The sequence below is a fragment of the Patagioenas fasciata genome, chromosome 6 (assembly GCF_037038585.1).
Source record: "Patagioenas fasciata isolate bPatFas1 chromosome 6, bPatFas1.hap1, whole genome shotgun sequence".
Taxonomy (NCBI): Eukaryota; Metazoa; Chordata; class Aves; order Columbiformes; family Columbidae; genus Patagioenas; species Patagioenas fasciata.
This window is the reverse complement of record NC_092525.1, coordinates 19,566,255-19,576,194: the sequence shown is the minus strand read 5'-3', so window position 1 is coordinate 19,576,194 and position 9,940 is coordinate 19,566,255. Positions and strand designations below refer to the sequence as shown.

At 43.3% G+C, this 9,940-nt stretch overlaps 1 long non-coding RNA gene across 4 annotated transcripts in view; it reads right to left on the bottom strand.

The window, feature by feature from the left end:
- Window positions 1-1,064: 1,064 nt before the first annotated feature.
- Window positions 1,065-9,940, bottom strand: part of LOC139828211 (uncharacterized) — a 54,316-nt gene continuing 45,440 nt past the window's right edge. For all 4 annotated transcript variants that reach the window (XR_011739582.1, XR_011739581.1, XR_011739583.1 and 1 more), the window contains 2 exons: window positions 5,282-5,364; window positions 1,065-1,161 (listed from right to left, as the gene is read on the bottom strand). This is a non-coding gene — a long non-coding RNA (uncharacterized lncRNA). The remainder of the gene's footprint in view (window positions 1,162-5,281; window positions 5,365-9,940) is intronic.

Sequence of the window (9,940 nt, the reverse complement as noted above, 5' to 3'; positions counted from 1 at the left end):
TCACCAGTTTTTAAGTATTTATTCCTACGGACCCCTGTGGAGGAAATCGACTCTTTTTATCCCTTATTTCAGATGGCAGCTACAAGAGAGGAAGATTTAGGTCACTTGCCCAAGTTCCACCCTGGAAGTCTTTGGTGGAGATTTGTACCCCGGTCTCCAACCTCACGCTATTTTTCGTGACCATTGCTCCTGTCCTCCCTGGCTCCGCTTCAGCCTCTCTTCTCTTAAAGCAGGGACAGGGAGCATCACCAGCCATCACCATTTTATCCTGAATCTCATTACATGGTATTAAATTATGTTTCAAACTCTGTCTCTTTGAAGTGGTTTGAGGTTATGGCAAACTCTACTTTCATTAAAAGGAAAAATTAAGTTATGGACAAAATGCTTGAACAGGAAGACTAAACTGTAACGCTACGATAAACAACTCAATGTTTTTTAAAAAAATCTGCTGCTTCGAGGGTCATCCCTTGATTTACATGGAGTGACTCATGATTTTCCAGCACAGTTGCTGGGCAGACCTTAAAGATCGCCGCCTATGTGGGAATACTAATTTTAAAAAACATTCGTCTCCCCATCAGATGTTGAGAAGCACGGCGCGTTTTCATCTTTCCTGCACATTAGCCAAATTAAATCAAAATAAGTATCAACGAAAATATTGCACAGGACATAAAACCCCATCCATTTGCGCTCTATCCATATGCTGCATTACGAGACGCTGGGTTTCACTCCTGCTCCTGCTCTCGGCTGCCAGCATCAAGAGCGCAGCAAGGCGCGGAGTCCCCGATGTGCTTTAGGCATTCATCCCTGTAATACCGCACCCCGGGGCCTGCCTGCCTTTTTGTTCTCCACACACATCTTCCCCAGCCTTATTTTTGCCTGCAGGCAGCAGCCGTGGCGGGGCTAATGCCTGCCAGCCTCGCTCCTGCTCCGGCCACCGGCTCGGGCTGCATCGCCACTGCGGGATCAGCCAAAAGATGGATTTCTGCCAGCAAAAAGTACAGTTGCTAAAAGGTGCTTCGTTCATTAATTATCTTTGGGACAAAGCAAACATTTACATGCCTGGGAAGTTGTTTCTTAGGGATGCTGGCATGTTCACACCAGGATCTGTCGCTGTACATCTGCATCGAAGATGCTGCCGCTCCTGACGTGTGTGCAACCTGCCTGCAAAGCAAAGCACAAAACACACGCAAAAGAAACCACAAAACAGAACTCAGGATTTAAAGATGCAACCAATTTGTGTCGGCTCAGGAGCAAGAATAGTGATTTCTGCTTTTAAAACCACGGCAATTTAGGGTAATGTGATTAGAGATTCAACATTTCCCCCTCTCATTATTATTTAGCTCCCTGATTTGAATGCTCAGGTTTGAGGGAACGGGGATTGCTTGGAAATTACACATGCAGCCAAATCTCTTCCTTCCCCTTTGACAGGGCAGCACTGATGGTTATTGTTCGTTTCTAGCTGCATTACACTGTCCTTGATTTTTGTTTCAAGCAGTCTAATGGCATGATGTCAAATCCTGCTAATTGGTTTAGGATTAAAATGCAGGGCCACATCACTCTCTTGATTAACCAGCAGCAAAACTGCTTTTGTCTAACGATCGTTTCAGAGGAGAAAGAAAATAAAGCATATAAAGGAAGCTTCAGGCTTTTGTCAGTAAAAATACATAGGAAACTGCATTTTTTTTTTTAAGGGGAAAAAGAAAAATTGCACTGCTAGACCCGCTAAGTTTTGACTTGTAGCAGTTAAAAAGCAGCCCTGTGGTGAGAGAATGCTTCCTAAGGAGCAGAGACTGTGCTTTTATCCAGCATCCGGCCACTCACTGCGCCACACCAGCACATCCATGGCTGGACCTTCTCAATATCTAACAAATCAGCACCAAAAAAATCAATGGGAAAGTCTCAGCCCTACTTCTGCCCCCTGCGACACCCAAATGGCTCCAGCCACAGCTGAGTTTGCAGCGGGATAAGTAACCCAGGACCAAGCAAAGGCTGCGGTAGCTGATGCAGTGCCAGGGAGATGCTGAGAGCTGTGAGGACCGGAGCAGGATGCTGGGGCTGTGGGGAGGGGGTCTGTACCCTCTAGCATCCCCCATTGCTCACCCCATGGCCACAACAATTAATTCTGCAGCCTGAGACAAGTCTGGGCTTGCCAGGGCTGAGCTCACCTGTTGGGTGATTAGCACATTCGGGACAAGTAGTTTTTTGCTCATGGCAGTGAGGATTGAGCATGACTGGGAGAGGAAGTGGGGGGGATGCATGGTTCAAATTAAAATGGGGATGGAAGAAATACTAAACCACTACTTTGTTACCCTACTACTAAAAAGAAAAACAAACAAGCAACAAACCCACAAGAAACACCAACCCTGTCAGCCCCCAAAGGTTCTCCCTGCTGCACTGTTTAATCTCTTTGGCTCCTGTTTTCCCTAACCAGCTGACGGATTTAATTTCCAGAGAATTAGATGTCCGATTTAGGGTATTGTTTTGGGAGCTGCGCACACACACACTCCTGAAAGTCACGGGCGGACCCAGCACTCCCAGCACGCTCCCAGCCCAGCCCTGCTCCGCCGGGAGGTGACAGGGACTTTATTGGGAAGGTTTTGATGCATTGGGCATGTCTTTGAACCTGGCTCCCCCAAAGGGAGAGAATTAACTCAGGCGGAGAAAGAACGAGGAAATGAAAGGGCCCTTCCCATCTGCCCGGTTGCATTCAATGAGGAGCTTTTTAAAAGGTATAATAGAGGTTTGTGTGTTCCTGCTGAGATTTGTTCTGGTCAACTTCTCCAGGGCACTCAGATGGGGTGGCAGAAAGAAATTATGGTGGGTTTTTATTTATTTTTTTTGCTGCAATAAGTTCACACCCTGCACACACATTGCTCTCACACAAAAGCAACTCGAACCAGCCCCACTGAAAACGAAAGCAGGTTTTTCTCTGGGTTTTCACCACAGTGCAGTTAAGCCCAGTGTTCCCGAGCGTGGCACTGAGGCAGCCAAACCCCAAACATCCCCGTGGGATCCAGCTCAGGTTTTCCTGGAGAGCATCTCTGGGATGCTGGGGATTTGCAGCATCTCGGGGCTCAGCCCAGTTTTACAGCATCCCATCAGAGGGGTAAATCACCAACTGCACTCCAGAAGTTGTCCAGCTCTTCACGGTGCTCTGTAGTTTGTTGGTGCAACTACTAAAAGCTAGATCAGATGCAAACCTGTCTTTTTTTTTAATGTGATCCTGGTCCCAGCACAGATGAGATGACATTTAACAACACTAAACGCTTGAGATGGGTCCCCCATGTCAGCACCCAACAGGTACAAAAAAAACCTGAAAAGTTCTTGGCTTTCATAAAAGGCTTTCGGCTTTGCAAACTATGACAGAAAGAGTGGAAATATGTTTTGTCTGCTTCTCCCTGACTCTGGGACTCCAAAGCAGGAAGATGAGAACATCCTGCACACATGTTAATTAGTCATTCCTTAAAACCAAATGTCACAGTGCTCATATTTAATTCCAAGAACAAACTGATGAATATGTACGTATAGTTATATTTCATTTACATACTCTGGGATTTGTTAAGAGACGCCTAATAAAACCATCTAAAATGAATTAGGTCTTCCCCTTCCAACATTTATTTTGAATACACCTATATCAGAGGAACATTCCCAATACCGTAATAGGAGATTTTCACAGAAACAAAATACGTATGCTACATTTCATAAATGCAGATAGTGACTTAAAGCAGCCACCCTCTAAATGGGATTTGATTCTTGATGTAGCAAACACACAAAAAAGTGGTTTGAGCAGCAAGGGGGAGGCAGTGGTTGGGTTTACAGGAGTCCAAGGAGGCTGAAGCTCAGCACTCAGGAGGCTGTAAGAAATTGTCCATTTAAGGGAGACATTAAAGGAACTGAATTATTTCCTCAAACCCAGCAGGAAAAGAAAATCCTTTTGAGACCTCTTATTTTAAATTTCCCAATTCTGCATCTAACACCATCAAAAAAAAAAAAGTCTTTGCTCAGAGCCTCTATCCCTGCAGGTGGGTGGCAGCCAGGTAGCTGCACCCAAAACACACTTTCCAGCCTGAGATGCCTTTCAGGGATTTTTGTTTTTCCTTTTCAAAACAATTCAGTTTATAGGAAACAGATTGTTGTTCTAGTTTTTTTTTTTTCTTTTCTTCCCCCAACTGCCCTGCACCCTGTGAGCTCTGTGGGCACAAAAGCGCAGCCGCTCGTCCTGGCGGGCACTCCATGCCTTCGCCAGGTCTTGCCACAGGAATTCAGCTCACACTCCCGCTGATGTGTGAGCCTGGAACAAATCTGGCTCACTCGGCCCGCGCTGGCTGGACTCCGCAGGGCTAAGAGGAGTGGAAAGCAGTAAAATCTCCTTTCAGTCTATAAAAATCTGCAGAGATATTTGGAATGTGCAGAGGGAGCAGATCTCCCGAGTAAACCAGAGTAATGATTAAAATAGTCAGTTTTCTGACCGTAACCGCAATTTAAATACTGTGGCTTTTGTTTGCAGAATAGCTATGGTTTATATTCTAGTGACAGTCACACAATTCCAGGGGTTGTTTTCCGAGTTAGTGGCAAAAACATGTGGTTTGAATTTAAAGTCTTAAAGTTAGAGGATCAACGTTACTCAAGCAAAGATATTGCCAGTGTCTCTGCAAGTCATAATTTTAAATCATCAGGAACCTGAACACTCCTCATTAAATGATTAAAGGGAACAGTAATGAAAAAGCTAAAAGAAAGGATAAATACACAGCCATATGAGCAGGAACATCTATTTTCAAAGCAGAAAAAAATATTGCCATCCTGACAAAGGGCAATAAACATATCCAAATAACTCACTTCTTTTTTTTAGCTGAGAATGTAATCTTAATAAAGTAACAAATTTTAGATGGCAGGGTAGGATTACAGCTCTCCTAGACTAGGACTAGAGTTTTCCCATAAACAGGTTATTGCTGTGGGTTCCGGTCACAATTAAATCTGCATTTGTCCCACTTTCTAAGAACAAAACAATCCCTGAGATGAGCTGCTTTGATAGTGAAGTTTTCCATTGAGGTATCAACCCCGTTTCCCCGCTGTGAGCTCTGTGTTTGCATTTTCCCCAATAAGAACAGCCTCAACTCAGCCCTTCCAGACCTGAGTGCATTCCCTTCTCTCCCAAAACAGACAGCTGAGTTTGGTGGGGTATTATCAGTAGACAAGGGAAAGGAGCAAAGGTATCTTCCTTCCAAGCCCTGGTTGCATGGTTTTTGTCACTCATTTGCCCTCTCTCGGTGTAGGAACATACCTGAGCTGAGCTGCTCTTCCCTCCTCAGACAGGTCATGGGCTGCCCAGTACTCCAGAGCCATTGTGACCAGTTTCAATAAGTCCTGAAATGGGAAGAATCATGGTTAAAAAAGATGCTGCTTGTCAAACCTTTGGTATTTTGTGTTTACAGGAATCACATTGGGTGGGTTGCAGTTTTGGCCTTTCAATACCTGTTGGGAGAAAATAAAACTGAAGAAATTTAAAAAAAACCCACAATATAAAAAAATGGGTAAATACATTGACTGAGGCATTACGTAGTATGCATGAATCCATGAGGCTTGCTGTAGGACAGAGAGCCTGACTATATCAATACATTGGCAAGAATGCAAGGGTTTTATTTGTAATGCAGAAAATAACCCAGTGAGTCATCTTCCACACGCTTTGGCTTGAAATCCTCTCCCATTTTCGCTTTGACCCAGGAGGGCACAGCACACAGCCTGAAAATAGGCAGCGAGATGACGTGGCTGCACCGCTCCGCTCCTGGCAGGGACGCGCACCGATCCCATCCGCGGGCGCTCATGAAGGATGCTCAAAAAAAAGTCTGAAAACTGCTGCTATCATAGGAGTTTCATTATCACATCATGGGTTTTTCATTAAATTGTATTCCACCACCTAACAGAAATAAGCAGTTCATAAGAATACCTCCCAAACGAAGTGACAGTAGTAATAACAACAACAACAATAATAACAATGATGATGACTGATGTCACGTAAAAATGCGACACCCAAAATCACTGCATTTCTAGTCCATGGGAGAAACAGCCATGTGTGACCTCAGACTACAAACTGAATCAAGAACAAAGTCAGAACAAGAAGCTGGAGGCACATGCACTAAATATGAAAATGAAATTTCGGAATGTAACATTTGCAAATGTAAAATAGAATGGCCAGCCTTAGGCTCAGTTACAGGCATCTTGTACAAACTGAATCAGCTACTTACTCCCCAAAATGGCTTTTCCTAGCAGATTTTCAGGGCCAGGCCATTTATTCCAAAACAGGGTTGCTGTGGTCTGCACTGAAAATGTCTTAATGCAAACACCCAAAGGCAGAGAGCTGGACCCAATAGCTGGGTCACCAACATCTTCCAGGTGACTTTCCAGGGCTCTGCTCTCCCAGATGCATTAACAAGCTGCTTTTAGAGGAGGCCAGAAGCGCCCACAGCAACCTATGGTCACCAAGAGACATGGCAGGTGACAAACTGCTCCTCAAAAATCGAGTCCTCGGCACTTAACTCCTCTGCAGTGACCTTGTGCAATTAGGCTGGATACACCCTCCACTCCACTATGTCCATAAATATGAAATGCAACCCCAAGGAGAGAGCTTGTGTTCCTGGTTTTGTGTTAATCAGTCTGACAGTCCTGGTTCACCATGTTCTGCTCCTCCACTGCTGAGCACCAAATCCCCGGCTCTCACAAGCACAGGCAGCTGTTGTTCAAGTTAAAGAAAATTTGAACTTATGTACATACATATGCATACACACACATACATATGTACATATCGATACAGAAGATTGTAGGCAAAAGTGGTCTCAACATCTGTGATACTAAAAAGCAATTCCTCATCAGTATTTCACACCTAAGCGCGACCTAGATAGAGGATTTCAATGAGCACAACACATGGGACCCATACGGGTAATTTCCTCTTCATCCTACCAGTTTCTTGTCCTTACCCAAATTTGACTACCTCATATAAGCCATAGGGCCCTTTGTGATGTTCCAACATAGTATGTTCATATTTAGGGTATCAGTGATACTTTTTATCCATTTCATGATCCCCTGTGTGTTACCAGCCCTAAACCATCCATATGTGGGGTATTAACAACACAGCTGGCTGGCTGTGGTGTGTCTGCAAAGGCAAACTTTCTCCTCCAGCCTGTGATTCCTCATCTTGCCAGCTTTTCTTTTGCTTCATGGGTTTTTCCATCAAAAGGAATAAGTTGTTGGGGTTTTTTTAATCATTAAGTCCTAATACCTGTATATTAAAATAGAGTGGGCTTTTTTTAATTTTGCACATTGGAATGAGTTATCTTGGAGATGTGTAAAATCTGCTTCTTAATTTATCTTCTCAGTCCAACAGCCAAGCAGAGTCATGCAGGGGCCACTGCGATCAGAGGGCTTGGTCTCAGCCTCAGCTTTACGTAGAACATTCCCTTTTTACTCTGCATCCATATGCATGTGAATGACATGTATAAAATAGATGCCTGCTAAACAGTAGCAAGTCCTTCAGTACATTCACTAAAGACGTTGTTAAGTAATAATTCCTCCCCTTTGATGTGCTACCACACACCTTTCCTTGGACAATTTGTATTACAGAAAAGCTACAAGAAGGCAACACATCGGAATGGTTGGTTAGAGGAATATTGCTCATATAGGCAAAACATAACATTTTTAATCCCATTCTCATTTCATTTTTAAGAAAAATAAATGATCTCTGTTTCTTGGCATACACATCACATTGAAATGGAGCCATTACTCTGGACAACTTTTTCACAATGGCTCACATATTATGGTATCAAATTCATGTACAACTCCTGCGTTTGTATCTCAGAAGGAAAATAAAAGGCAGTTAAATTATAGTGCAAGAACTAAGCGATAAATGGATGTTGCATTCAAGTGGTCTAATGCTTAAGAGGGGTAATGACAATTTTTTTTTCTGTTCTAGATATTTCACCTTTGCAACTAGCACAACCGTCAAATGTTTTGAGAGAGGTCAAAACTAGTCTATCTGTCTTTTTTATGCGAGTTTGCGAAAGGAATCTCTCCTCGTGGAGTTGTACAGGAATTGACACGATAAACCTAAATGGCTCCTTTACAACTGTTAGGGTTTTCTGTAAACACATGCTGTCCTGCCAGCCAACCAGCTTCAAAGCCGGGTGCTGAGCACAGCAGATGGTCGATCTTGCCGATACACACGCTACTAATTCATATTTCAATACACAGCTTTGCTGCCTAAATGAAGCCACTGCATCTTACAAAGTTTTAAAACTTCCAATAACTGGTAATTTTGAGGGGTTACATGTGATGCAACAGGAAGGCTGCAAAGAGAAGACAATGAGCTCAAACAGGAATGGACATTTTGGAGGCTCCTGTTGCACTGTGATATATTGTAAACAAGAGTCCTGCCATGCAGTGCCTCCCACCAAAGGGAAACCACGGCACGGTTGTGCTGTATTAATAGAGGAATAAATAAAAACAGAGAAACCAGCCCTGCACCACTCACAAACCACCATCCTGCAGGGTGGGTAAAACAGAAAAGGTAAATGGTGATGAAAAATCAGGCTACTTGCAGCAGTTGTGGTTATACCATCTTACCATCTGTGTGGCCATGTCAGACGATAAGGACTTCCACGTGGAGGCAGGTTTTCAGGAGGGATGCAGGACAACGCAGCATCTCAAACAGATGCCTCAACCCTTCCTTGCACCATCTCAGCTACTGCTGCTGTGTGCAGGAACACATTCTGGCATCACTTTGGCATTATCCATTTGGCCTGAAGTCCTCACACTGCTGTATTAACTCCTCTCTTCCTCCATGGCTGAGAACTGCTTACACCAAAAAGACAAAAAAACCAAAACGCTAAAGAATGGGAGGAGTAGCGACCTTCTGCATGAGTCACTGCCCTCCTTGCAAGGGGTTTGCTTCTTACATTTCTCTGGTTATGGTTTTATCCAATGTTGCAACTCCTCCACTGAACCCTGATAAGCTGGGCAACTTCATCAATTCAACATTAAGTAGGAGCAGAACCTCCTTCTTAAATTCATTTAATCTTTCTCCCAAGGGAGAAACATAAACTAATAACCACTCTCTCTTTTTATTTCAATTTACTTACTTTCTCTGCCAGAGACTGAGCTACAGAGATATTTGTAAATCCACAGTTTATTTCTTTGGTCATAATAAAGAGTGAACAGTTATAATAAATTGTTAGAAGGGAAAAGGGAACCAAAGTGGCCTTAACAAAGAGAGGACAGCCATTGTTGTCATACACAATTTTGGCTTCCTTAGTTAAAGAGTCTCAAATGTGTAGTTGGGTTTATTTTTAAAAGAAAAAAAAAAAAGGGGAAAAAAAGAAAAAATAAAAGAAAAAAATAAGAAGTCTCATGTATTGTTAAAGGGCAGAAAACTAAAAGCAGGAATTGCTGCAGAAGGCACTCACACCATGGCTAAAGAGAACATAAATCAGCAGAGAGACTTGTAACAGAGTCTTACAACTTAATCACTAATTAATAAACACTAGTATGCAGTTAAGGAGTATCCTTTGATAAGCATGCTGCAGTATATGAACTAGCTCTATGCAGATACACACACAGCATTGCAATGATACAGTATATTTTTATACCCTAGGCATAAATGCATGGTGTGTATTAGATTCATGCAAGGTAATGCACAGGACTGTGTTGCCATTTCAAATGAAAAATCTACTTAAGGTACATCAGATAACTCCGTTCCATTTAGATTGCAAACTTCTCCCTAGCACACCTGCTACCAAGCAGGCAGAGAAAGGCATGGGGAGCATTTCTAGAGGGGAAAGTGGAAGCTAATGAGAAACATTCACTATTTGTGTCTTATCCCCGGCCCGGCTCTGAGCCATGGTTGGTCCACGGGATAAGGAAACATTTCAACGGGCGGTGGCACCATTTCTGA